We start from the raw sequence: 23565 nt of genomic DNA, 5'->3' as shown, positions 1-23565 counted from the left end.
AGGTTGGAGAAGGGTGCTGAGCCCTGAGGAGCTGTGACGGGAGCCAAAGCAAGTAGGGAAGGAAGCTGGCGTGAAGCTGAGCAGGTAGTGGGGATAGGATCATGATCTCCTACCCCTTCTTGCCCTTTCCTCCTGTCCCGCACCTGACCATTGCTCTCCCACTGATTGTGCAGCGCTTCATGCTCCCTTTCTGCCCCAGGGAAATGGCCACCCAAGAAGCGAGGCAGTGGGGAAACAGGAGGAGCACCTCACTCGTTTTTGCTGCCAAAATCGTTATCCATATTGTTTCTGAATCCTTGGCTTCAGGTGCCGGTGAGTGATGCTTTGTAGGCTCTGCCTCCTCAGGGCACACTTCTGCCCCTGGCAGAGCCTTTGCCTCTTCTTGCAGGAGCTGCTGATGACAAAACCCAAATCCAAAGATTTGAGACAAATCACACTGTCTCTCTATCTCTCTCCTTGCACCTCACTTGCTGCCTTGCCTCTCAGGGAGGGATACTGCAGCCACCAGCCTTCAGGATAAATCTTGCCCTTTTCTCCTCCGCCTCCCACTTGATGAACAGATCTGGCTGTCTTGCTCCACCTGCCTTGGAGATGAGGATCAAAGAGTCCCCATTAACTCTCTCCCTGAAGTTCTCCTGCAACACCACCAGCACATCTGGTTGTGGCTTCCCTTGGGAAGGCTCCAGAGAGCTAATGTGCTGTCACCCAACCTTCCTCAGCCAGTTCTCCTCCTCCCCACCTGTGGCCACAGCACCATGAACACTCACACTTCTATGCAACTTCCATGCAGTGCAGTGGTGGCCCATGTCCAGGGAGGAGGCAGAGGAGATGGTGTGAATGCACACAAAGGGAAGAAACCTTCCCAGACACTGCTAAGCAAGCAATCCCAAAGTCACCTCACTCCTCTGTAAAGGTGCTGGGGCAAAAAGATCTTGCCTGGGATCCTTCCTCCTGGGGAAGGAAAGCAAACTATTGTGAGTGCTTATGAGAAGCACAAGGATCAGAAGAGTGGGTAGGGATTAAATGCTTGCTGATAAATCACAACAGGTTGGACTCGATAGTGAAGCACCTAGGGCAGCCTTAAAAACCTACCCAGTGGTTCAGCAGGACTTAACATTTCTTGGCATACTACCTCATTTTGTTAGCACAGAGTGGTCCCTATCAAAGTACTGGCAAAATTACTAAATTTTTTTATAAGTCCACGAAACTGCTGTCTGCCTACAGCCATCCACTGGAGTCTTCCTTGTCTCGCTATAATTGAGCTTCATTGTAGGGGAGGGTTAAGGGATTACATTTTTTATTGCTGGGTGTGTTTCATGGGAGATCTGTCAGCTGGAATTGACAGTGCCAATTAAGGTTGTGTGTTTTCATGCAAGCTTCAGAGTCTTAGAAAGTATAAAAAAAAAAGGGTGGGGGAGGAGGAAGCAAGCCAAGCTATTTACAGTGATGGATTCAAGGAAGAGCAAGATGGGAAATATCTCACCATCTTGGTTGCTACCTGCAGTGGTGAGACTTGCCCTCCATCCTTCTTTACCGCTGACAGAACACACACACACACACACACACATGCACATTCTCTGAGATGTGCTCATAGAAGATTGGAGGCTTGCTTCCTATCGCCCTAATCACACCTTTCCTTGGCCGCCCATGAAGGTCCCTGACCACACATAAGCTATTGTGTGGTCTCCTCCTGCTTGCTCCCACAGGTGTGAAGCAAACACCTCCTTGAACAGAGCTATTTAAGACTGGTGTGCCTTAAGTTGCTCTCTGTGAAGGAGGTAATTTGAAAAGACAGTGTTATGGGAAGGAAGGGCACAAAAGCTAGAAAAAGTCCATGCTCTCTCACAAGCATAGTACAATGGCACAAACTGTAGCAGCTTCTTACCATTCAGAGGAAAGCTTTCCTTTTTGATCTGTGAGTCTTCTCATCAAGACCATCAGTCTACTTCTCCCCCTTTCCATATGTCCCCACTTAAAACCTCTGCCTCTCCACAGACACCCTCCAGACCCCTTCCACGAGGGTTCTCAGGCAGCCTAGTGGGCTAGACAGCAAATCCATCTGGCTCAGCATATGGGCAGGTGGTGATGGTGTGCACTGAGAGCCAGCCCGCTCCCCTGCGGGGGAGGAACGGGCACTTGGGATTTATGCTGCTGTACACGAAAAATAAACACTCGGTCTCCACGTGCTTTGCTAGTCAGCGTATGCTACCCAGCTAATTCAAACATCCATCCATCAACCCTCCCTTGACTCATCACCACAACATTGATATGCACGGGGGAGTGAGCAGTCCCACATGGGGATGAGAAAAGGCTCCGTCTGCCATGATATGTTGAAATCTCTCTCTGAGCCAGCTGCTAATGAAAGGCGGTTGGGTACAGCACTGCTTCACTGTTGTGAACCATCACCCATTTTTTATATCTTTCCCTGTGACACAGCGTATCTTTCTTGGCAGGCTCAGCTTGCTACAGGCCAACACAGGGGTTTGCCTTTACCAGGCAGATGGTATATTCTCCTTGGCAGGTGTTCAGAACCACTGGCCATTGCAAGTGGTGGAGGGGAGATCCTGCTGGCAAAAATCATAGAATTGTTTGAGCTGGAAGAGACTGTTAAAGGTCATCTAGTCCAACTCCCCAACACCCCAAGAAGGGGGTGACGCCAGCACACCCATCACCCCTGGATTGGCTGCCTCTGTGTTTACACTGGAACACTCTATTAATAACTGTGTTTCTAAACAATGCTGGCACTAATAATGATTTATTGGGACTTAAATGACGTATCTGACAATGACACTGACTGCTGGTGTTTGAGCACCGGTCAGGAATTTTAAAAGGGAAAGGAGCAGAGTGAATAATGCATTAAAAAGGAGATGGGCTGCACCAGCCCTGTGTTTAAACAAGATGATGAAGAGTCTGACGAAAGCTTATCTACATGGTGAGACAAATGAATTGGCTGATCTCATTGAAGGCCAGGTGGCCCAAGATATTCACATTTGCTTCCTGGGAGTGGACAGCTCTGAACCTGTGCCTGTGGGAAAGTAGTGAAATATGAAATGGAAAGGCAGTCTCCATTCCAGTTCCCCTGTCTATGTGTTGGCTGTTCTATGGCCATAAGCACAGCCATACCTTGATCCTGTCTCCTCAGAGCTGCTGTGTGAACCATTCTGGGGAGAACCAACTTGCCAGCAGACTTGGGTTACAGAAGATATGAGGTCTAGAGGATGTGCTGAGACCAGACAGATTACAAAACACAGACATCTTAAGTGGCACTGCTCAGAGCCAGTGGGGGAAAGATATTCTCAGTCTCTTCTAGATACAGAAGATGAATGTGCAAATGGCACAACACCAGAAAGGCCAGGGAATAACTGGGACACCAGGCTGGGAGGATTCTTGTCTTCCATGAATTTCTGGTAGTGAAAACACAATATCCACAGTGCGGGGAGTACAAAGTTTAGTACGAGACTAAACTCCCTAGGCAAAACTCAGCAAATCTGGCAGGTTTGTGAGGATGCAGAGGATACCCTAGGGGGTCTAAAATGGTTTACGTGTAGGCAATTGGCTTCTGCCTGTGTTTCAAGTCAGTGACTCCCTGCTGACTATCTTGTTTCAGGCTCTGCTAGATAACAGAAAGAGGGCAAAGACTACAGAAGATATCTTTGGCCAGAAACTTGAAATGCTCTTGTGACAGGAATATAAAAGAGGACAGACAAGAACATGCCAAGCTTCAGCTCCATCAGTATCTTGTCTCTGATGATAATAGATGATTCAGGAAAGCGTGACCCTTCCCTTGCCCCTAGTTTTCTGCTGGGATTTTTTCCAAAACTCTTTTTCATCCCACAAAGGATGATCTGTGTAAATGCATTGAAAGAAATTTCCTAGAAAAAGAGCTTAATTTTTCCCTGTCCTCTATTTTTTTCCTGCCCCCCATATCTATTCGCATTCAAGTAAACATAACCTTAAAAAATAATGATTAGCCAGATTTAGCAAATAAATGAACCCAAGCACATGACTCTGGGACTGATCTTACACCAACTTATTTGCGTTTCATGATGCAGCTTCACAAATGCATTTCCTTTCCCCTCAGAATAATGGCATGTGCACACAGATCCCCAAACAAACGTGGAGCTTCTCATCCAAAACTGCCTCTGGTAAGATTTTGCTGGAAACTTTCCAGGGGCAAAACGCCTGCCTTGTGTTTCACGTCCCATGCAGCATGCAAAATGGAATTATTTATTTGTTGCTGCTTTTCTTTTGTTTGTGCAAACTGACGCCACAGGGACTTCTTTTAAGGGCATTTTTCAGCCAAGATTATCCCATATAAATACAGTTAAATAAATAGATTTATCATTAGAAAGACTTCAGGCTGTTCTCTTTCCATCCATCCATCCATCCATCCATCCATCCATCCATCCATCCATCCATCCATCCATCCATCCATCCATCCAGTATCTGTCTGCCTTTGTAGATAGCAGAATAACAGAATTAAATTCCTTACACTGACTAAAACAATCTAATTAGGTTTATCTTGTTTTGGGTATACACTGAAACTGTGAGCAAGCGTTGAGCTAATTAAGCCGAGCAGATTTACCTGCCTCATGTACACCTTGGAGCTGTTGCCCACAACCCATCAGCCTGCTCATTTGCCAAAAGTCACTGCCAAAAGTCCTACCCGAGGAACAGAGGTAGATGGGACCCATAAGCCTTACTGTAACAACAGCAGTCTGAAGAGGAACGTGATTTGGAGGCATCAGTTACTAGTATAAAGGAAAAACTCCTCTCTGCTCTGAGACACAGTGGGTTTTTGTAAGCTTTCCTGAGCTATTTACAATCATGAAGTGGGTTCCCTTTATTTTTAATTTTTTAGCTGTTGTCACTAATTTTTTTTAAAGTGAACCATCGTTAGAAACAGTGGGAATAGCCAGCATGAAGCTTTGCTCATCTGAGTAATGACAGGAAAGATGTTTCTGTCCTGAGAATATTGCTACAGCCTCTATCAGAAATCAGTGCAGGTGTGACTCTGCTGGAATGTGACCCCAGAAGAGTCACTCAGAAACGTATTCAAAAACTGATCCATCAGAAGTTAGCTCCAAAGTGACTGAGAATTAAAACCAAAATGAATAACCTGATCCCAAGCTGAAATTGGGATCAATACATTCACATATGTGCAAGGGAGGAAGCAAAACTTGAGAAAATAAAGGTATCAAATAAACATGAAGTCTTCACTGGTCTATGGTGGCCTTTTTTTCTTTAAAAAAGTTCATAAATCTTAATATGATGGATATGAGAATGTGCTGAGGGAATTATGCTACTTTCAATCAGTTGATGCACTTTTTAGCTATGCTTAGGCATCTTCAAGTCAAACAGGTGATCCTTGACAGGCAGCACGGCTTCACCAAATGCAGATTGTGCCTAATCAATCTGGTGGTCTTCTATGATGTAGAGACAGCATCAGTAAACAAAGGGAGAGCAACTGATGTCATCTAAACTTCTGCAAGGCCTTTAATATGATCCCACAGCACATTCTTATATCTAAATTGGAAAGATATTGATTTTAAGGGCAGACAATTCAGTAGATAAGAAATCGGTTAGATGGTTGCAGCCAGAGGGTCAACAGATCTACGTCCAGGTGGAGGCTGGCAATGAAGAGTAACCTCCAGGGCTCTGTCCTGGGACTGGTGTTCTTCAACATCTTTATCAATTACATAAATAGAAGTACTGACTGCACTCTCAGCAAATTTGAAGATGACAGAAACCTGAGTGGTACAGTTGACACAGAAGAGATGGATGCCATCCAGAGTGACCTGGACATGCTTGAAAATTGGGCATGCGGGAATCTAATGAGGTTCAACGAGGCTAAGAGCAAGGGAAAAGGAGGTGATTGTCCTCCTCTACTCTGCCCTCATGAGTCCCCATCTGGAGTACTGTGTCCAGGTCTGGGGCCCTCAGCAAGAAAGATGTGGAGCTGTGGGAATGGCTCCAGAAGAGAGCCTTGAAGATGATCCAAGAGCGGTAGCACCTCTACTATGAAGAAAGATTGAAGGAGGTGGGCTTTATCAGCCTGGAGAAGGCTCCACAGAGACCTAATTGCAGACTTCCAGTACTGAAAGCAAGTGTATAGTCAGGAGGGTGACAAACTTTTTACACACTCTGATAATGATAGGATGAGGGAATGGCATTAAATTAAAAGAGGTTACAATTAGATTTAATATAAGGAGAAATTTTTTTACATAGATTGGTGGTGGGGCACTGGCAGAGGCTGCCCAGAGAAGCTGTGGATGCCCCTTCCCTGGAAGCATTCAAGGCCTGGATGGATAGGGCCCTAGGCAGCCTGATCTGGTGTGTATCAACACTGACCACAGCAAGGGGTTCAGAATTAGATGCTCTTTAAGGTCCCTTCCAACCCAAGCCGTTCTATTATTAAGTATTTGACACAGTTGCAACCATACAGTGAAAGAAATTACCTCAAATTTCAGAGGAAGAGGTGGTAACTTGCTAAGCTGTCATAATTATGTGCACATATCTGTGGCCCCCCAGTGTACTTAACAGCTTTGCTCTCGTGGAAATTAGTGGCAATTTTCCACTTGAACAAGTGTCAGGCACCTAAGAAAAATCTGGGCTTGGGGAGATTCCTACCTAATGGAGTTTTCCCAGAGATGCTGGGAAAATAGAGGGAAGGCTGTGAGACACTCAGTTAAGTTGGCAGTCAGGGTACAGGAGTATCTCAGATGAAAGACAACTCTAAGTTCTGCCTGAAAATAGGGCCTATGGGAAGTTTCATGAGCATTTTGGGTCCACTTAAGGTTGAAGCTGCAGTCTTGCAGCTTAAGAGAGCCAGGAAATAAAGAACAATCCAGATCTTTGGCTTCAAAAACAATAAAATCATTTTCATGCCTATTATTTCTTTGCTGTAGTAACTGTAAGTATAGAAAGAAACTAATCAGACACTTACATTAGAAAAATGAGCAGCTGGATTCCATTCCTAAGAGATGAGAGGTGAAAGGAAAAGAAATGGTGGTGAATGGTGCAAGTCTCCTGGCTTTTCCCACCACGAAGTACATGCACACAGACCTGTATTTCAAATTAGCTCAATCACTGAAGATTAGGAAGTCTCGATTTTATTTGGACAGAGTGTGAATAAAATTAAAGGTTAGGTTATTATAGACATCAATCACACTGAAAATGAGACAGAGATAAAATGTATAACTTAGAAGTTACAGTGTTAGTGTGGTCTGTTTTTCCATTACTGTCACTGCACTTATCAGAAAAGTCAAAACTGTTCATTTGCCTTTGATAGATAAGTACATGTCTGTGAAAGAAACTCTTCTCCTATGGATTTTATTCCTAGATCTTTGCCTCTCCTGAATTAAAAAAATAAATTATAAAGTTGAAACATGAACAATTTCCTTGTATTGACAGGCTAAAAATAATCACAACTTTGATAAGTTTTGTTTAGATTTTTAGCTTTAAATAAAATTGTTCTAAGGTTTAGAGCTTAAAATGGAAATGTATTTTGAATAATAATAATAATAATAATAAACCCCTGCAAAATATACACCTCCAACAACTAAAACTTTGAAAGCAAAATTAAATAGGATGAACTCTTTCTTTTGACCAATTGGGATAAACAGGCATTTTCTACTTAAAAAAAAAAAAATCCAACCTGTTCTGCTTTGTTGTTCTTGTACCAGCATCTTCATCTGCACCTCCGTGAAGATTACAGGAAAAAAAAAGGAAAGAAGAACCAGAAAGTCCTTAATCTCTTGAACTGACTACCAATTTGGTTGTCTAGTCCACCCCCAGAAAGGTCACCTTAATTTTTCTGTTTTCCTAGACAAGACAGTGTTCTCCCTATTCCCATGGATTCCAGCAGAATCAGAGAACAGTATCTGGATGTGAAGAGGTGATAGCTCTTGCTACAGTATCTGCCCCCATGGATCTCCTGCAGGTAGACCTGGTTGGTGATCCAACTGATTAGCTGTTGCTGATGACGCTGAAGTACAGGAGATGTACATAGCTTATCTCTGTCATTCAGTTTGTGTTTGAGATGAGTCACCAGATAAAGATGCAGAATTTGTGCAGACAGAGCCAAGCAACTGTATCATTAATAACTAGAGAGGAGGAGCTGACATTTATTTGCTCAAATATCCATAAACAAAGACTCTCAGAAAATGGTTGTTTTCAAATGAGTCATTGAATGGGCATGGCAACTGGGCCTGCAGCAAATCCTCTGCGAGACACTTGAGTTTTCAGTTAAGAACTTCGTCTTCTAGGGGAAAGCGAGGCTCCAGATTTGATACAATACTCCTCCGTGTTGGCAGGGATTTTATTTCTCCCAGTCATAACCAATGAAGCCCTATGTGTCAGGCCTCTACTCCTTAGGCTTCTGGCCTCTATGAGCTTTTTCTAATTAAAATTGGAAATGTTTAAAAATTGAAATTTTGGGCAGTGTTATCTCCTGACACATTTCCTGTTGTGTCTGTATAGCTTCATCAGTGGAGTTTGTCATTTAGCCTATCCCAGAATTCCATGTAACCTCTTGTCATCCCGCTGGCAAGATGGGCTTGTTCTGCTCTTTAAACCAATCCCCTCTGTCATACTTGATAGAATTTCTTTGCAGTTTAGCACCAGTTTGGAGGGTCAGTTTCATGGCAGCTTTGTTCGCAGGTACTAACTTGCTGTCTGTGTGAACATTCCTCTCATTGCCAGTGTGCTCAGAACCCGACTGTCAAAACAAACTGAAGCACCATCAACTGTGCAAACATAACCCTATGACTTCTCATGGCTTTCCAGAGAGGATAGGAACAGTCACTGACGTCTGAACTAGAACAAAGATGGCCGGCAACCATAAAAAACCCAACAATTTAAATATGTGACTTGATTTACACTCAGTCTGTGTTCTGAGTTTCCTTACTACATATATATATATATATATATATATATATATATATGTGTGTGTGTGTATGTGTATATTAAAAAAATAAAGAAGAGGTATATATGGGTTCTTGGCTCTGCAAAATATAGAAGTATTTTAATTTCTGCAAAATCTCTGTTGTAGAATTAAAAAAAAAGGGTGCTTTGAGAGCAATGAGCTGCTACATGCTCTTAAAACAGTACCTCAGAGAAAACTTGGCTTCCATGAAGAATAAATAGGTCCAACAGATCCCCATCTGCATCAATCCATCAGCTGTCTGAGAGACGTGCAGGATTTAAGCGACTGGAGAATTCCAACCTAAACAAACATTTATTGCAACCAATTTTAGAGAACCAGTGTTCAGATACTATACAAACAGATAACATCATAAAGTGAAAGTGGTTTGGAAACTTCCCAAGGAAACATCTTTGCTCGTATAAAAAAAAAACAACAACGTATGGAAAGAGAAAAACTCCAGGCACACATATGCATTTTGATGAATGTCTACTTCAAGATAAGTTTTTGACAAGGTTTCTGGTTAGAAACAAATTTTTAGATGCCCCATTTTTTGAAAAGCGTATAAAAACGTGAATGAAAATCTTATATAATGGACAAGAGGAATATCAGAACTACAAAGATTAACACCAATTTTATTTTCCAGAACTGAAATATTTAAATTACTCTGAAATGATATTTTGAGCTCTTTGCCTCAGAACATCATTTCAGAGTAATTGAAGTATTTCAATTGATGAAAGGTTTCATTTTTTGCTCGCTGCTGTCCTGTTTCAAAGCAAGGAAAAAAATGTGGGCCAACCAGACTTCTCCAGAGGAAATTTCCTGATCCCACCTCCTTCTAAACCCTAAAGCTAAAAATGTCCTTTCTTAACTGCCATGGATACACCATTTTTTCCATACTCACATTGCAACTGCTGGTACTCCTGTTACAGCAGAAGGATGACACGTCTGTTGCCCTACAAGCATACGGTCGGGTGTTGAATGAACTGGTTTATAAAATAGTTGACTCACATAATTGAAGAAAAGCCCAGAATACAGGAAAAGGTGTTGGTGATGCCAACCAAGGGTTCTATTTACAGATCATCTGCTAGTAGAAAATAAAGTTTCTCAAGGAAATATGGAGAGGAAGGAATTGGATATGAGCTCTGCAAGAGAGGAAAGAGTTACTCAGTGACACAGAATTGGACTGGGTCCAATAGGATTACCAGCAAGAAAAAGAGACTCTGGTTTAGTCTTGCTATCTTTGTTCCAACTTTTCCTCTGAAAACAAAAAGAGAAAATTTACAGGCTCATGGCTGTGTGCAACATATAAAAGCATTTTCACGTCTGCAAAGCCCTCAGTGCAGAATTAAATAACGAAAGCTTTGTAAGCAATCACTTGGTATGTGTTCTTAAAAATAGCTGCACCCCAGACAAATCAGCTTTTGTTCAGAAATTGGTCAGGCTACATGAGCAAGGCAGCCGGGACAGGTGATGATAAGGACAGCAGCTCACTATTGTATTGTGAAGCTTCATACAATATTACCATTCTGTGTTTTGGGACCCCAGTGATTCTTCAGATGAAAAGAATCAAGTCTGGTCAGGTACGCTGGCTACGTTTTCTCCCAGCACGGGAAGAAAGAGGACTAATTTATTGCTGAATGCAGCACACATCCTTCCACAACAAACTTGTTTAGAGACTAAGGCACTCTTCACTCCCTATACTTCAGCATTACACCTTCCCTACTGGTTGTGTCATGGTCCATTTAAGCAGTCTCATTTATAAGAAATAGCAAAATGAATCTCAAGTACCATGCCCTGCTCAGGTAGCTAACGTGCTAGCAGTGATCTTAAAATCCACAGAGCTACAACTTAGATCAGAGGTGAAAAGTAATGTTAACTCATGTGCTCTTAGGAAGAAGGATTTCAAAGAGTATTCTGCCCTTCTTGACACTTCACAGGTGGGCTGGCAATTTAACCAACATCTGTATTGTGAGCATGAGTCTGTTCTCCATTTGATTTTCTCATGGGTACAGTATATTCTGGCATCTGTTCTGTTATTTACTGAGTAGAAGAGCTGATGCCTAGCCAAAAACCTACACAGGGAGCCTTTCTTTGAGTCTCTTATGATGAGCATGTAGCCTCTACTCTTACCCAGTTCTTGGTGTTTGGCTGTAGTGAAGTCCACGGGCACTACCTAGCCCATTACAAAAGCAAGGATTTGTGATTTCTACTGATGTTTCTTCCTCCTATGAGCATGATTTATTCTGAGGAGCTAACTGGATCTTGACAGGGATCTGTGCAGTGGTCTTAGGTTAAGATTCAGCTTCTCAGATTAGGTTACCTATATTTTTCTCTTCCACTCCTTTGCTCCAGGCTCTAACAGTGCTTAGAGTTCATAAGTTCATAAGTTCATAAGTTCATAAGGTTGGAAAGGACCTATAAGATCATCTAGTCCAACCATCCTCCTATCACTATCTCTACCCAACTACTAAATTAAGTCCTTTAGCACCTCATCTAAACGCTTCTTGAACAGCGCTAGGGATGGTGCCTCAACCACCTCCCTAGGCAGGCCATTCCAGTGCCTGACCACTCTTTCAGAAAAGAAATGCTTCCTGAGGTCTAATCTAAATCTTCCCCGGCGCAACTTGTGGCCATTCCCTCTTGTCCTGTCATTACTTATCAGGGAGAAGAGGCCTACCCCCTCCTCACCACAACCCCCCTTCAGGAAGTGGTAGAGTGCAATAAGGTCTCCTCTGAGCCTCCTCTTCTCCAGACTAAACAATCCCAGCTCCCTCAGCCGCTCCTCATAAGACTTGTGCTCCAGGCCCCTCACCAGTTTTGTTGCCCTTCTCTGAACACGCTCCAGGGCCTCAATGTCCTTCTTGTAGTGAGGGGCCCAAAACTGAACACAGTACTCGAGGTGCGGCCGTACCAGAGCTGAGTACAGGGGGATGACCACCTCCCTGCTCCTGCTGGCTACACTATTTCTAATACAGGCCAGGATGCTGTTGGCCTTCTTGGAAGGAGGAGGATATGTTGGCCTTCTTAGAGGAGTATATTCTGTAGGTTGCCCCCCAAAAAAACAAACAACAACAAAAAAAATCCTCATATTAATTTTCATAGAAACTGCAACAGATAGAAAGAGCACAATAACACTGTTCGATAGAGCAAATTCTCAGCTAAAAAAAAATCACTTTTTTCAACAGTCACCTCTACCCACTGTCACTACTGCTGAAACACACCACCCACTGTCTCACTGTGCTCACATCCACTGTCGAGTCTCCATAAAGGTTCGTTGATGCTTGCTGAACATCAGCGGGTGCCATCTCTTTCCATGTGCAGGAATTCAATGACACATCTTTGCTTCATACACACTAACATGTCAGATGCCATTTTGTCTGCTGCCATCTGTCATGTGGCTCCAAAACATAATGGAATATTGGCAGGAAGGTTCAACATCTATTGCCATACCACCAACATCCACCTCTGATGTTGTGGGCCAACATCATAAAAAAGGAGGACCTTTTGGAGCAGCTCTCATACATATATGTATTAATGTTAGTGTTTACAGCTGCTATAAAGACTGCAAACAGAAATTTGAGAACGGCTGGCCTAGTATTTCTGTTGATTTTGCCTCTGTTCGAATGCATTAGCAATTTTTAAATTGAACTCATTATGATTTATTTTACTGGAATTAGGAAATTCACCTTTGCCTGTCAGTAGCAATAGGCCAGTGGAACACAACCCAAAAAACATTTCTTCATTAACCATAAACATAGATAATGTGAAATGGGGTTGCTGTGCCCAGTAACTGCTGGCTGAGGCTCTATGTTGTTTTGCCATGTAACGGGCGCTGTGAGAACGCCAGGCAGTTTCATCATTCCTGGTTTCCTGGCTCCTGATACTACTCCAGAACACGCTCTTGAGAAACTGCACAGGATGACGCTCCAACTTATACCTCATCTGCGTACTAAGCTACGTAGGATGGCAGGTCAGCTCATCTGAAGAGCTTCTTTCTCCAAAGGCAGCTGTGCCTTTGCTCTGGATGCCTGCTTAGCTTGACAGGAAGATGAATGAGAACATTTGTAAATTTTTGTCTTGTACAATGTATTCCCGGCTTCCTTCCAGCCCTGATTTTGAAACTGGCATCTGACTGGTTCAGCTGAGTCTTCCCATGTCTTTCTAACATTCCTTTTCAATTTGGGCATATTGTTCTGCTTGGTGATAGTGGCTCTGATAATTGCTTGAGTCAGCCATTTTGCACAGTTTGGCAATACACCGATCTATTGTATTTTTAAGTTTCTTGGATGATGATCCTGTTTCCGTGGGTTGAAAAGCACTTCTAGGATTTTAGAGTCCTTCCTGCTCCCTTGTCCCTACCATACATAAAAAGTACATATGGAGGACTTCATTGTGGAAAACTAAAAACATGTCTGTTTGCATTCCATTTTCTTCTTCATTCACTGTTCTCTCTCGGAGCCAAAAGGGAGCTCAGTGACAGTCCAAGTCCCCTTCACATTTATCTGCCAGATCTGGATGCTGTTATGCTGTGCCTTTATCCTGCTTTGCTTTCTTTCTATGACATTGCTAGTTTCACTTTCTTGCAAGTTCCATCTCCTCATTCCACCACCCTCCATGTTCAAGCACAAAAGAAAGATGCTTGAGAAGTCAAAGAGTTCCTAATAACTGCTTAAGAGGGTCCATTATTACTACAAAAGTGCTCCCCTGAACTGAGTTATTTACAGTTAATTCACCCTATTAAGCTAGCCATGGAGAAAGATGGCTCGCTGTTGTTTTGCATTCATTTGGCTGGCACCTTATCTGAGCGTAGGTTTTATCAAGTTTTATCTCAAGCTGAGTGACACAGCTAATTATACCTGTTTTCTCAAGCTTCAAACTCCCACCCGAAGGTAAAGTGAGCATATAAAGCACCAATGTCTTAAATCCAACAGATAAATGCTTTGTCTTACAAAGTGTTTGAGCACAAGGGTTTAAAAAGTAGCTGCTGCTAACAAAGCTGAAATCACTGGAAGATTCTGCGGGCAGTCAACAGAGAAAATATATAAACATAACAAGATATAACTAAGGAAAAAGAAATCCAAGCACAGATTTTTCTTCCTTATTTTCTTCCTCCTCAGCTCTACCAAAAGACCAGTCCCATTGGCCAAAATAGAGCAAACAACAGCAACATCCTAGATCAGCCTCAATTTCTTTAGCCTGACCTACCTGCTGGATGCACTTTCCTACCTGTTCCAATGTGAGCACACCTGCTCTGTGGAGCCATTGCCCTTTATCAGGTTCAGCCCCTCCAGGTGCAGAGGGAATGGCAGGTGTTAGCTAATAAGAAATAATCCTTTTCAGACGGCGATGACTCATTGGCACAGCAGGTCAGAGACCTAAAGGCTGTAGATGGGCCTTAAGAAGAACTGAAATTATTTTATGACCAGTGAAAGCACTTGCCTGATTGTTCCTGAATAATCAGTGAGAGAAGGGTAATCAAAGCTGGTTCCTTGGGGCACCGGCTAATGATACTAATTAGCACACAGATAGGTCTTTGCTGAAAGCATTACACCCAGGCATGTGCTAATTAATTAGCTGATTGTCTGCAAGGAGACGATCTTGTGTTCTCCCTCTCCTGCAGGACTATGCAAAGAGGAAGGAGGATTTTATGCTGTCTCAAATAGGAGATGCCACTGTAGGATAGTTCAGGATGGTGAATATGGGCAGTTTCTTCAAGACTACGGCTCTTATGAGGATTTGTCCTTACTCTTCTCTATACTCAGGCCATAACAACAATACTTAAGTCACAGTTCCCAGTTTCTGGGAAGAGAGTTTTACGTTTTACAGTTTCTAAGAGTTTCTGTGTTCAAGTGCGTTGCCACTCATAAGCAATATCAGGCAGTAGCATAGGCTCTCAGCATCACCACAGGCTCTTAGGAAGCTTTGAGATCAGAGATCATCCCCTCTGATCTGTGAGGCTGGCTGCCTTTCCCAAGCAAGGCTCGTTGCAATGACCGCAGCTTTAATGAAATCCAATGTCCTGACATTACAGTGACCGCTCTGGCTCCAAGGAGCTCAGCTCAGACAGAGGCACTGGAGTCTGGCAGTGACCAAGTGTTTTCTCTTGTTGGCTTTCTATTTCTAGGAGACTGCTGGAAAAGATCCCAAGTGATATATCTGGCTTCTTTTCCAGGCTGGTTTGTATGAGTGTGTGTGTGTGTGTGCGAGAATGTGACTAGGCAGAAAATATTCTATCTATTGTTATATGGGAGAGAAGCAAAGAAAGACCAGTTGAAAAGAGCAGGGTAAGGTGGAGTACATTTTTCTTTTAACTCCATCCAAATTGCTGACTGACCAGACCTCCGTGGTGCTTAACATTCTGCCCAGCAAATTCAAAGCCAAGCTTTGCAGCTGCATTCAGGATTTCTCCTCCCTTTCCTCTCCCCTACGCTTGCAGAGAAAAGAGAACCTCTGTTCTGTCTGGAAGCATGGGACACATGGGTTGGCTGAACCTACAGCAGCAGAGGGAAGAGTGCAAATTTCTCCTTCCAATTTTGCAGGTCCTATGTAAAGGCTGCTGAGTGGAAAGGAGAGATTTTCTCTGTTATCAAAATAGCCTTCCATTCCTGTCTTGAGGAGCTATCAGGTGGTCATACTTTTTGGAAAGGGTGGGGAGGTGGGAGAGGTACTCCAGCCCCCTTCCCTGCTGCTTTCAGATTTGATTAGATACCTGAACCTACATCCCTGCATCTTGATGGTAGGTTTATCCCATGCATCTCTTAGCAGGACTGTAGTGTCAGTCCCCAACAGTTTCCTCTGATGTCCCTCCAAGACAAAGCCTAGCAGCCAAATGGCTGGTGCTTGCACAACAAATGCAAACTGCTCCTCCTGTCACCTTTGTATAACTGTAGCCACCAAAAATGGTCATAAATATTGTACACACTGTGTTCTGTGACTCAGTAAGTGTCCGTGGGGCAGACTTTTACAGACCTCAAATTACCAGATGAAGGGATAGTTGTTCTCAAGGTCTGAGTCACCTGTTTAACGGGGCTTATTTTTAAGTTAAGGAGGGAGAGGTAGCATGGCTAGGAAAGAAGATTAGTGCTATCTTCTCTGTGACACTATGGGTATGAAGCAAAGGCCTGTCATCCTGCAGTAGTACTCCAACAAAGAGAGAGTCCACATTGCTTCTGTTGGTTTGAGGCCAGAAAAAGGGAAGGTATAGAAGAGTACAACAAAAGCTTTGCATTTTTGGTTTCCCATACCTGTCAGTATTGTGCTGGAAGCTGGAAGTGTGAGCCTTCTAGGAAGTCTAAATGCTGTGACTTCCTAAAGTGCTGAGTAACAGATTTCAGAGCCTTGCATTTGGGCTTGTGCAAGTTACTGTGTGTGTGGCAGAAATTGTCTTTCCCCTTCTTATTCATGTTGCATAGAGATACAACCGCGTCATTCACATAAATCAGGCACAATTAGCCAGAAGGCTCAAATTTACAGTGTTTCTGATAAACCAGACGCCTAAGAAGTTCTGTGATGGGAAAAGGCTGCACTCTGCAAGAACACAGCAGGTAACAGTAGCCTTGTGAACGATAGCCCAAAGCCTCAGCTTTCGCCCCGGTACCTGAACATCTCACTGTCCTGAGGGAAACATCTGCGGAGCAATTATTATCTTGGAAAGAGCCATGGGAAAATAAAGCAGTCGGTAACACTTGAAAAGCGTCCCAGATTCCCACTGAAAGGCTTTGTCAGAGCTGTGAACCTTCACTTTATTTAGCTGTATGCATTTTTTTTTTTTTGGAGAGAACCAAAAAAGTATCCTGTATGTTGCTGCGGTGGGAAATCTCAGCCGTGATAACATTCAGCTCAAGGTTGTTATCTAGTGGGTTGTAACCTGGGAAATATGGGAATATTTCTCAAAGGAAAAGCCAGGCTTGTCACTTTGTGCTCTTTACATGCTTAACTGTTTATGTCTCAGTAGGTCGTAAATGAGCTATGTGCACAGCCTTCATGCTGACCTTCTCCACTGCAGACAGCTTTTTGTGTCACAATTACTGTTGTGCCTTTTTTATTTCCAGGGATTTCAGCCTGCGAAATGACAGGGCTGCCACTGAGCACAGTGCTTCCTAAGGGACACACTGGGTGGCCCAATCTCTGGATGCTGCTCCAGGCTCTGCCATCCCTCCTGCTTTATGGGGATGGGTTCACAACTTCAACTGTGTTGAACATGGCCAGTTGTGAAGGCAGAAGAGAGATACGGGAGAGCCTCATGGGGACTACAGAGGTATACCTAGCCATGGGAGAACCTGTGTCTGGAGTTGGATGGAAGATGTAGGCCAATTCTATTTTTAAGAAGAAAAAGAATGTGAGGCTGAGCAATAACACTTGGCACTTGCCTTCAGAGGAAATCAAAGGCCTTTGGGCAGGAGGGACCACCACTCTCCCTCATTTTCACAGATGGCATCATGGAAGTGCAGGGCAGCGAAATAGCGTAGTTAGGGTCACCCAAGGAAGCAGTGGAGGAGCTGGGAATAAAACTCAGGTTTCATGAATCACTAAACCACACTGCTTCCCCTTAGGGCTATGGATGTATTATAATAGAGCAAGATCCAGATGTGGTTTTTAACTGTCATTCAATACTCTGTGTGATATTACTTTGCCTAAGAAAATATACAAATTTGGACTCCCCAGAGATTTGACTGGTTCAGGGGAGCTTGATTAAGCATGTTTGGCATGACATTGTTAGGCAGAACAGCACACAAAAGGATGGGGGGGCAGTTCTCTTGCACTGGCAAGGAGCTCCTGAACCAGAAGGATGTATAAGGATTTGAGAAACACAATCTCCAAAATGAAGGAGAGAGCAGAGTCAGAGCAAAGAAGCTGGACAGCATCAGGAGGGAGGAGGAAAATAGATGCTTAGCATCTGGGTCCAGGGATGTCCATCTCTCCTGGCCAATCTGCGACATCTCAGCTGCCTTCTATAGCCGCAATCAGAGAAAGAAGTGTTAGCTTGGTAAAAAATTTTGTTCCACATGTAGAACTCTTCATGCTTTGATATTAACAGTAAGCACTGAGAGGGCCAAACCTCCATAGCCTGAAGCTATGATTTAAATTGATCTGCATTAACATTTCCACCTCCAGGTTTGGGCTGGGGGGAGGGGGACAGTTGAAGAATTGCATCCTTTCATCAAATTTCTTCAGTAAACTTGCCCCCCAGCCCACCCTGACACATTACAGGTGTTCATTCTCAGAGCACCCTTCCTGGAGTCGGATGGTTTCATATCATCTCAGATTTAGCTCAGAGTAATGAAGGACACTTTAACTTCTGGAATTGGCCTAAACAGAAACTTTAAGGACTGAAAAACTTGAAATCAAAACCTATCCCTTTCATACTTCTTTATGTTAAATAAGCCTTTGTGATGTAAAGTTTAATTCCCAATTCCTGCAGCAGAAGTCATGCTTTCAAATGCTTGCCCTTAGAAATGTAGATTTAATACTGGCCCAACTTGGAAGGCAATATTCTTCCTTTCCCTCCTTATAGGGTTACATGATGTTCCTGAGTGCTGTTAAGAAGGCGTGATCACATTTGCATGTTAGGAAGGCAATGAAGACACGTTAGTGCGTGGCTGAACAGAGCCATCTTTAGCTGAAAGTAAATCTATGCCAAAAACAAGAGTTTCATCCCACTATGGGGTATTTCTGTTCAAGTCCTAGGTGCTGTGACTTCCATACCTCCTTTAGATGTGGAACAATTGAACAGCAGTTAGACGTGAACTGAAGGTGGAAAGCACAACTTTGATACTCACATTAATTCCTTCTAATAATTTAGTCATATCAACATCTCCTTTCTCAAAGAGAAAAAAACAAACATACAAACAGAAATAACCCCTATGGCTTTGCATGTGCTTAGGCCACAAGGAAATTACAGGATAAAAATCCACTTTCAGTTCTCTAAACATAGGCAGGAGTCACCTCACTGTATATTATGGTTATCTAAAAAGTAGGTGACGCATAAATGAGATTTGCTCTATAGCTGCTGGGAAGATACTGGCAATTCCTGGAGAGAATTTATGCCAGATTAAGACAAAATCAAAAGAAGCAGGGAAGATTTGTCTTCTGGAGTGTCAAGGGAGTTTAGATCACCAGTTTAGGACAGATACCTAAAATTTAGGTTCAGTGAATTCACAGCCACGTCACAGAGAGGGAAGCTGCTTGATAAGAAAAAGAAAAAAAAAGCTGAAAAAGGGAAGCAGAGAGCAGCCTCAGGGAAAGTAAAAAGAGACAGAAAGTTAAAGGGTTACAGACAAAAGACAGCCCTTTTAAAACAAAGCCAGTTCAGAGGCTGTAACGCAATGTGTCCTTCAATATCAGGTTAGCTAAGCGGCAGCTGGCACTTCATACCGTGTGAAAAGATCTCAGCTGAAGATCTTTGATAATTCAGGCAGTCGTGGAGCACTCTGGGGCATTATTCCCCAGGACCCATTGGGCATGTACCTGAGGAGGGAGGCAGGGATTTATCATAGAATCACAGAATGATTTAGGTTGGAGGGAACCTTAAAGATCATCCATTTCCAACCCCCCTGCCATGAGATGGTTGCCAACCACTAGATCAGGCTGCCCAGAGCCCCATCCAACTTGGCCTTGACTGCCTCCAGAGATGGTGCATCCACAACTTCTCTGGGCAGCTTGTGCCATTACCTCATCACCACCCACTGCTGCCACCAGTGGTGTCATGACTCAAAAGACAATGCCGCGAGCACTAGAGAAATCCACAAACCCCTGAAAGGATCCATCCTTACACACAGGACGGATGTCTGACTTGAGTCTGACAGAGCCAGGATCACAGCATGGAAATATGTTGGGAGTGTGTGGTCTGGAGGGTGCTGGGACACATTCATAAATCAGTGACAGGGATGGCATTCTCTGAGAGCCAGGTCTTGACATAGGTACTGAGACTGGAAGATTTCTGAGTCTTACTTGCCCCATCCAGCACCTGGCTGCACATCTCTTTATGATGGGAATAAACTTTTATATGGTAATAAATGCAACATAGCTGTCCAAGTGTTCACTTTCTCCTCACCTGCTGATATCTGGGGTCTGGCTGCAAGTTGCCCAGAGAGATGGTGGGTGCCCTATCCCCGAAGACACTTGAGGTGAGGCTGGATGGGGCACTGAGCACCTGATGAAGCTGTGGGTATCCCTGCTCACTGCAGGGGAGCTGAACCAGATGGCCTTTAAGGGACCCTACCCACTCAAATCATTCTATCATATATCTGTGCCTAGTGCTGCCCGATGTCCACACAGAATCGGCCTGGGCTCCGCTCCCTGGCTGGTGGCATTCAGCCCAGCCACCAGGGGACAGGTGGGGGGATGCCACGTGAGTGTATTTACAGGGGATGGAAATATTAAACCTCCTTCCTGCTTGTAAATTAAATGCACTATTAAGGCCCTGGGTCAGATGCTCGCCCGACCACCCTGCCATTCCCTCTGATTTATCTCAGCAGCAGATGCGGGCCCACAGCACGGGTGTGAGTGCTGCCAGTAACACGCAAAGCCCTTACTCACCCAGGAAAACACAAATTCAAGCGTGTGAGCTCCTTTGGAAGAGGGAACAGCAAGATTTGTGACATGGTATAAAGGCACTGTACTGCTGCAGAGCTCGTGGTGGACTGCCAGGCCTGGTGCTGAAGGGGCAAGCCCAGAAAATGCCGGATGTTACTTCACATAGCTCTGGCTCTGTTATCTGCCCTGGATCATTGGGCATCACGTGGAGAGATGGCTGTTCTTCTGAACCCTATGCTTCCTCTGCTGCCTGCAGAGGGACTGCCTGTGGGATCCATCCTCACAGTGCCAGCTGAGTGGCTTCACGAAGGTCCATGTCCTCTTTGGAGCTGGAACTGGGAGATAACTTGAGCCTTTTGAAGGAGCTTCAACCCTATCTTGTTTCTGGGGATGCTTCAAGATGGTATTATACTGTTAAAGCTGCTCAATTCACTCTGTTTTTGGCTTCGGTCTTCCATTGTTTTCCTCCCTATTCCCCATTATTCCTTCTCCTGCTTTTCATGTCACAGAAACTGGTGAGGAAGCAGACTTAACAGTGTGAGATGTTAAGAGGAAGCCTATGCCATGCTGTTGTGGAAAATGTGTCAGAGAGAAATCAGTATGTCCATGTGTTTGAGACCACTTGCACAGGATGGGAAATACAGGATCCTGGGGATAGGAAAGCTTGATGTCTTGCATTCTGCAGGAGAAACAGCCAGCCTTGATCCTCATTCTGGGAAACAGCTGCTGCCAGGATAATTTTATCCTCTTGCTTACACAAGAGAGAAGATCTATTTTACAAACATCCCGTGATCTCCTGGACCCACATATGCAGTCATTCCAGGTCGGAGTTGCATCACCCGAGAGGCAGGTCCGTATTCTGACCTGCTTTTCACCGTCTCCCAGCGGACTTTTCCAGCGCTTTCAGCCTGGGGACCATATCCTTTTGTCCCCTAATTACGCTGGTCATCACCCTATGCTCTTCTCCATGTCTTGCACGACACTATGAATGTTTTGCTCTATCATACTCAGTGCAGTGAATAACTCATGCTCAACGACAGACAGCTATGGAAGAGAAGAGCTTGTTTCCCTCCTTGCAGGATGTAGGGCACTACAGATAAAGAATTCATGCTCTTATCAGTTCTTATGCCAAAGTATTCTTCTTTCCTAGTGCTAAACTTACTGTCTCCCCGAATGCAAATGAAAATACACTAATTAATCAAGTAAAGATTTCCCATCTCACTGTCTTCCCACAGTGAGTGCCTGTCAATAATCCACATGGCACCTTTGGTTGGCTCCCAGCAACACTTCCCAAATTAAAGTTTGTCTAACAACAACAACAACAACAACAACAACAACAACAACAAAAACAGAGAAAGGAAAAAAAAGCTCAAAATTCATGTTTTAAAGAACGGCAACAGAGGAAAACCTGAACTGCTTCATTTTGTAATCAGGCATTTTGCTGTTTTCTCACTTGTTTGTTTGTAATGACTTTCTGGCTCTGCATTTTCTTCTGAAAACATTCAAAAGATTAAAAAAAAAATAAAAATCCCCAGGCCTTTCAGAAGAGCTAAAAATGAAAGCTGTTGGCATTTCTGGAGAAGCAAATTGGCTTCAAAAGGGACAGAAAGTGGCTTAAAGTCCAATGACACTTTGTATTTCAAGAAATAAAATTCCTCTAAAAATGCCATTTCCTTCAGATTTTTCCAGTGGCAATTTTTTTCCCAACATTTTTAACTCCCTTTTTTCCTCCATGAGTTTGATCCCCCCTTCTGCGCTGAGCTGTAATTGCAGTACTGGATGCCATGTGTAAGCCAGCCAAAGGAAAGAGCTCTCCTGATCGCTTCGTGAGCCCTCCCCTGAGCACGGAGGGTACCCTGGAGGGTGGCTTTCAAGACACGTTTTTATTTGCTTAGCAACGGTCACTTGGCATCTGAGAAATCAAAGTATTCCCATATTTAACGCCAGGCTACGAGCGCTCACAATCAGTGGGTTAATCATTATGGAAATACTGACTGATCCTTGAGTCAAATGTCAGGTGGTGCCAAAAACCAGAGCCCCAGGACAAAGGACAGAGAAAAGTCAGCTCCGAGTAATGCTGCAAATAAAACGGCTGTTACACAAGACGTGTCTTCCAACGCAGTGCTCGGGTCACAGCAATATCTGAGCCACAAAGCCTGCTCCTGTGAAACACAGCGAACTGCCATCAGCTGGAGCCTGATTCATGCCAAAATCTGGGTCTCAAAGCCCTGAGTGGGGATCAACGTATGCTCTGCTAACAAGCTATCCAGGCTGCTGGGGGCTATTTATATAGAGATTAGAAAAAAAAGAGCTTCAGAGTAAGCTGTGAACAAACTTAGATACTGGAAATTAGAAGGTTTCTAAGCAGCAGAGGAGAGGAGGTCCAGAGCGTGTCCATTGCAGATACAGCTCCAGTAAAAAACAATACTAGGTTTTAAGATGATCTGCATCTGTCAATGAATGTATGTATGTATGACACAAATGGCTGTGAAGGCAGGGCCAGGTCTCCTGCTTTAGCTCTGCCTTTCTATAACATTGCTTACTGAGGGCTGAGGAACCCAAAATAGACAGTAGTCATGGCAGCCAATGCTTGCAGTCCCTCCCCAAAGTATTTTAAATAAAGACTGACATCTTCAGCGATGACTCAGGATTTTGATGGTTGCCAGTTTTGGTTTCCCCACGTAGCAGAGTGTAAAAGGAGTATGATTTCACATGGGATGCTCTTCTCTTAGTACCAGCGAGCTGGTTGCACCACCAAGCCCCTGGGGAAGTCTTTGTTCACACATCAACAAATGCCCACAGATGTTTGCCCTCAGTCAGCCCTTTCAGTCTGGCCCAGGTCAGCAGTGTGTGGATATGCTCAGTAGCATTTTTTGGAGGTGGGAAGGAAATTTACAGAGCAAGGAAGTCCCATATGTTGTTTTACTAAGCCTAATGGTGGTTGCAAATATATGCATCTCAAAGAATGAGGAGATTAATATGCAACATTCAACCAGGGGCTGTTTCTGGTCCTCTGGGACTGCGTTTACCTATTGTTCACCAGAGTTAACAATGGGATTCCCATCATCTCATTCTGACTTGGCTGCTCACTCTGGGGCAATTCA

The 23565-nt window shown here is 43.8% G+C and overlaps 1 long non-coding RNA gene across 2 annotated transcripts in view; it reads right to left on the bottom strand.

Moving 5' to 3' along the window:
• The window catches only part of LOC136057673 (uncharacterized), a 100750-nt gene that overhangs the window by 17819 nt on the left and 59366 nt on the right, over positions 1–23565 (bottom strand). The window contains exon 2 of one of the 2 annotated variants that reach the window (XR_010623056.1): positions 9112–9226. The exons of the other annotated variant lie outside the window; for it this stretch is intronic. This is a non-coding gene — a long non-coding RNA (uncharacterized LOC136057673). The remainder of the gene's footprint in view (positions 1–9111; positions 9227–23565) is intronic. 2 annotated transcript variants of the gene reach the window in all.

The sequence above is a fragment of the Cyrtonyx montezumae genome, unplaced genomic scaffold (genome assembly GCF_038088225.1).
Source record: "Cyrtonyx montezumae isolate F1298 unplaced genomic scaffold, pur_monq_1.0 scaffold_7, whole genome shotgun sequence".
Taxonomy (NCBI): Eukaryota; Metazoa; Chordata; class Aves; order Galliformes; family Odontophoridae; genus Cyrtonyx; species Cyrtonyx montezumae.
This window is presented reverse-complemented; position numbering and strand designations above follow the sequence as displayed.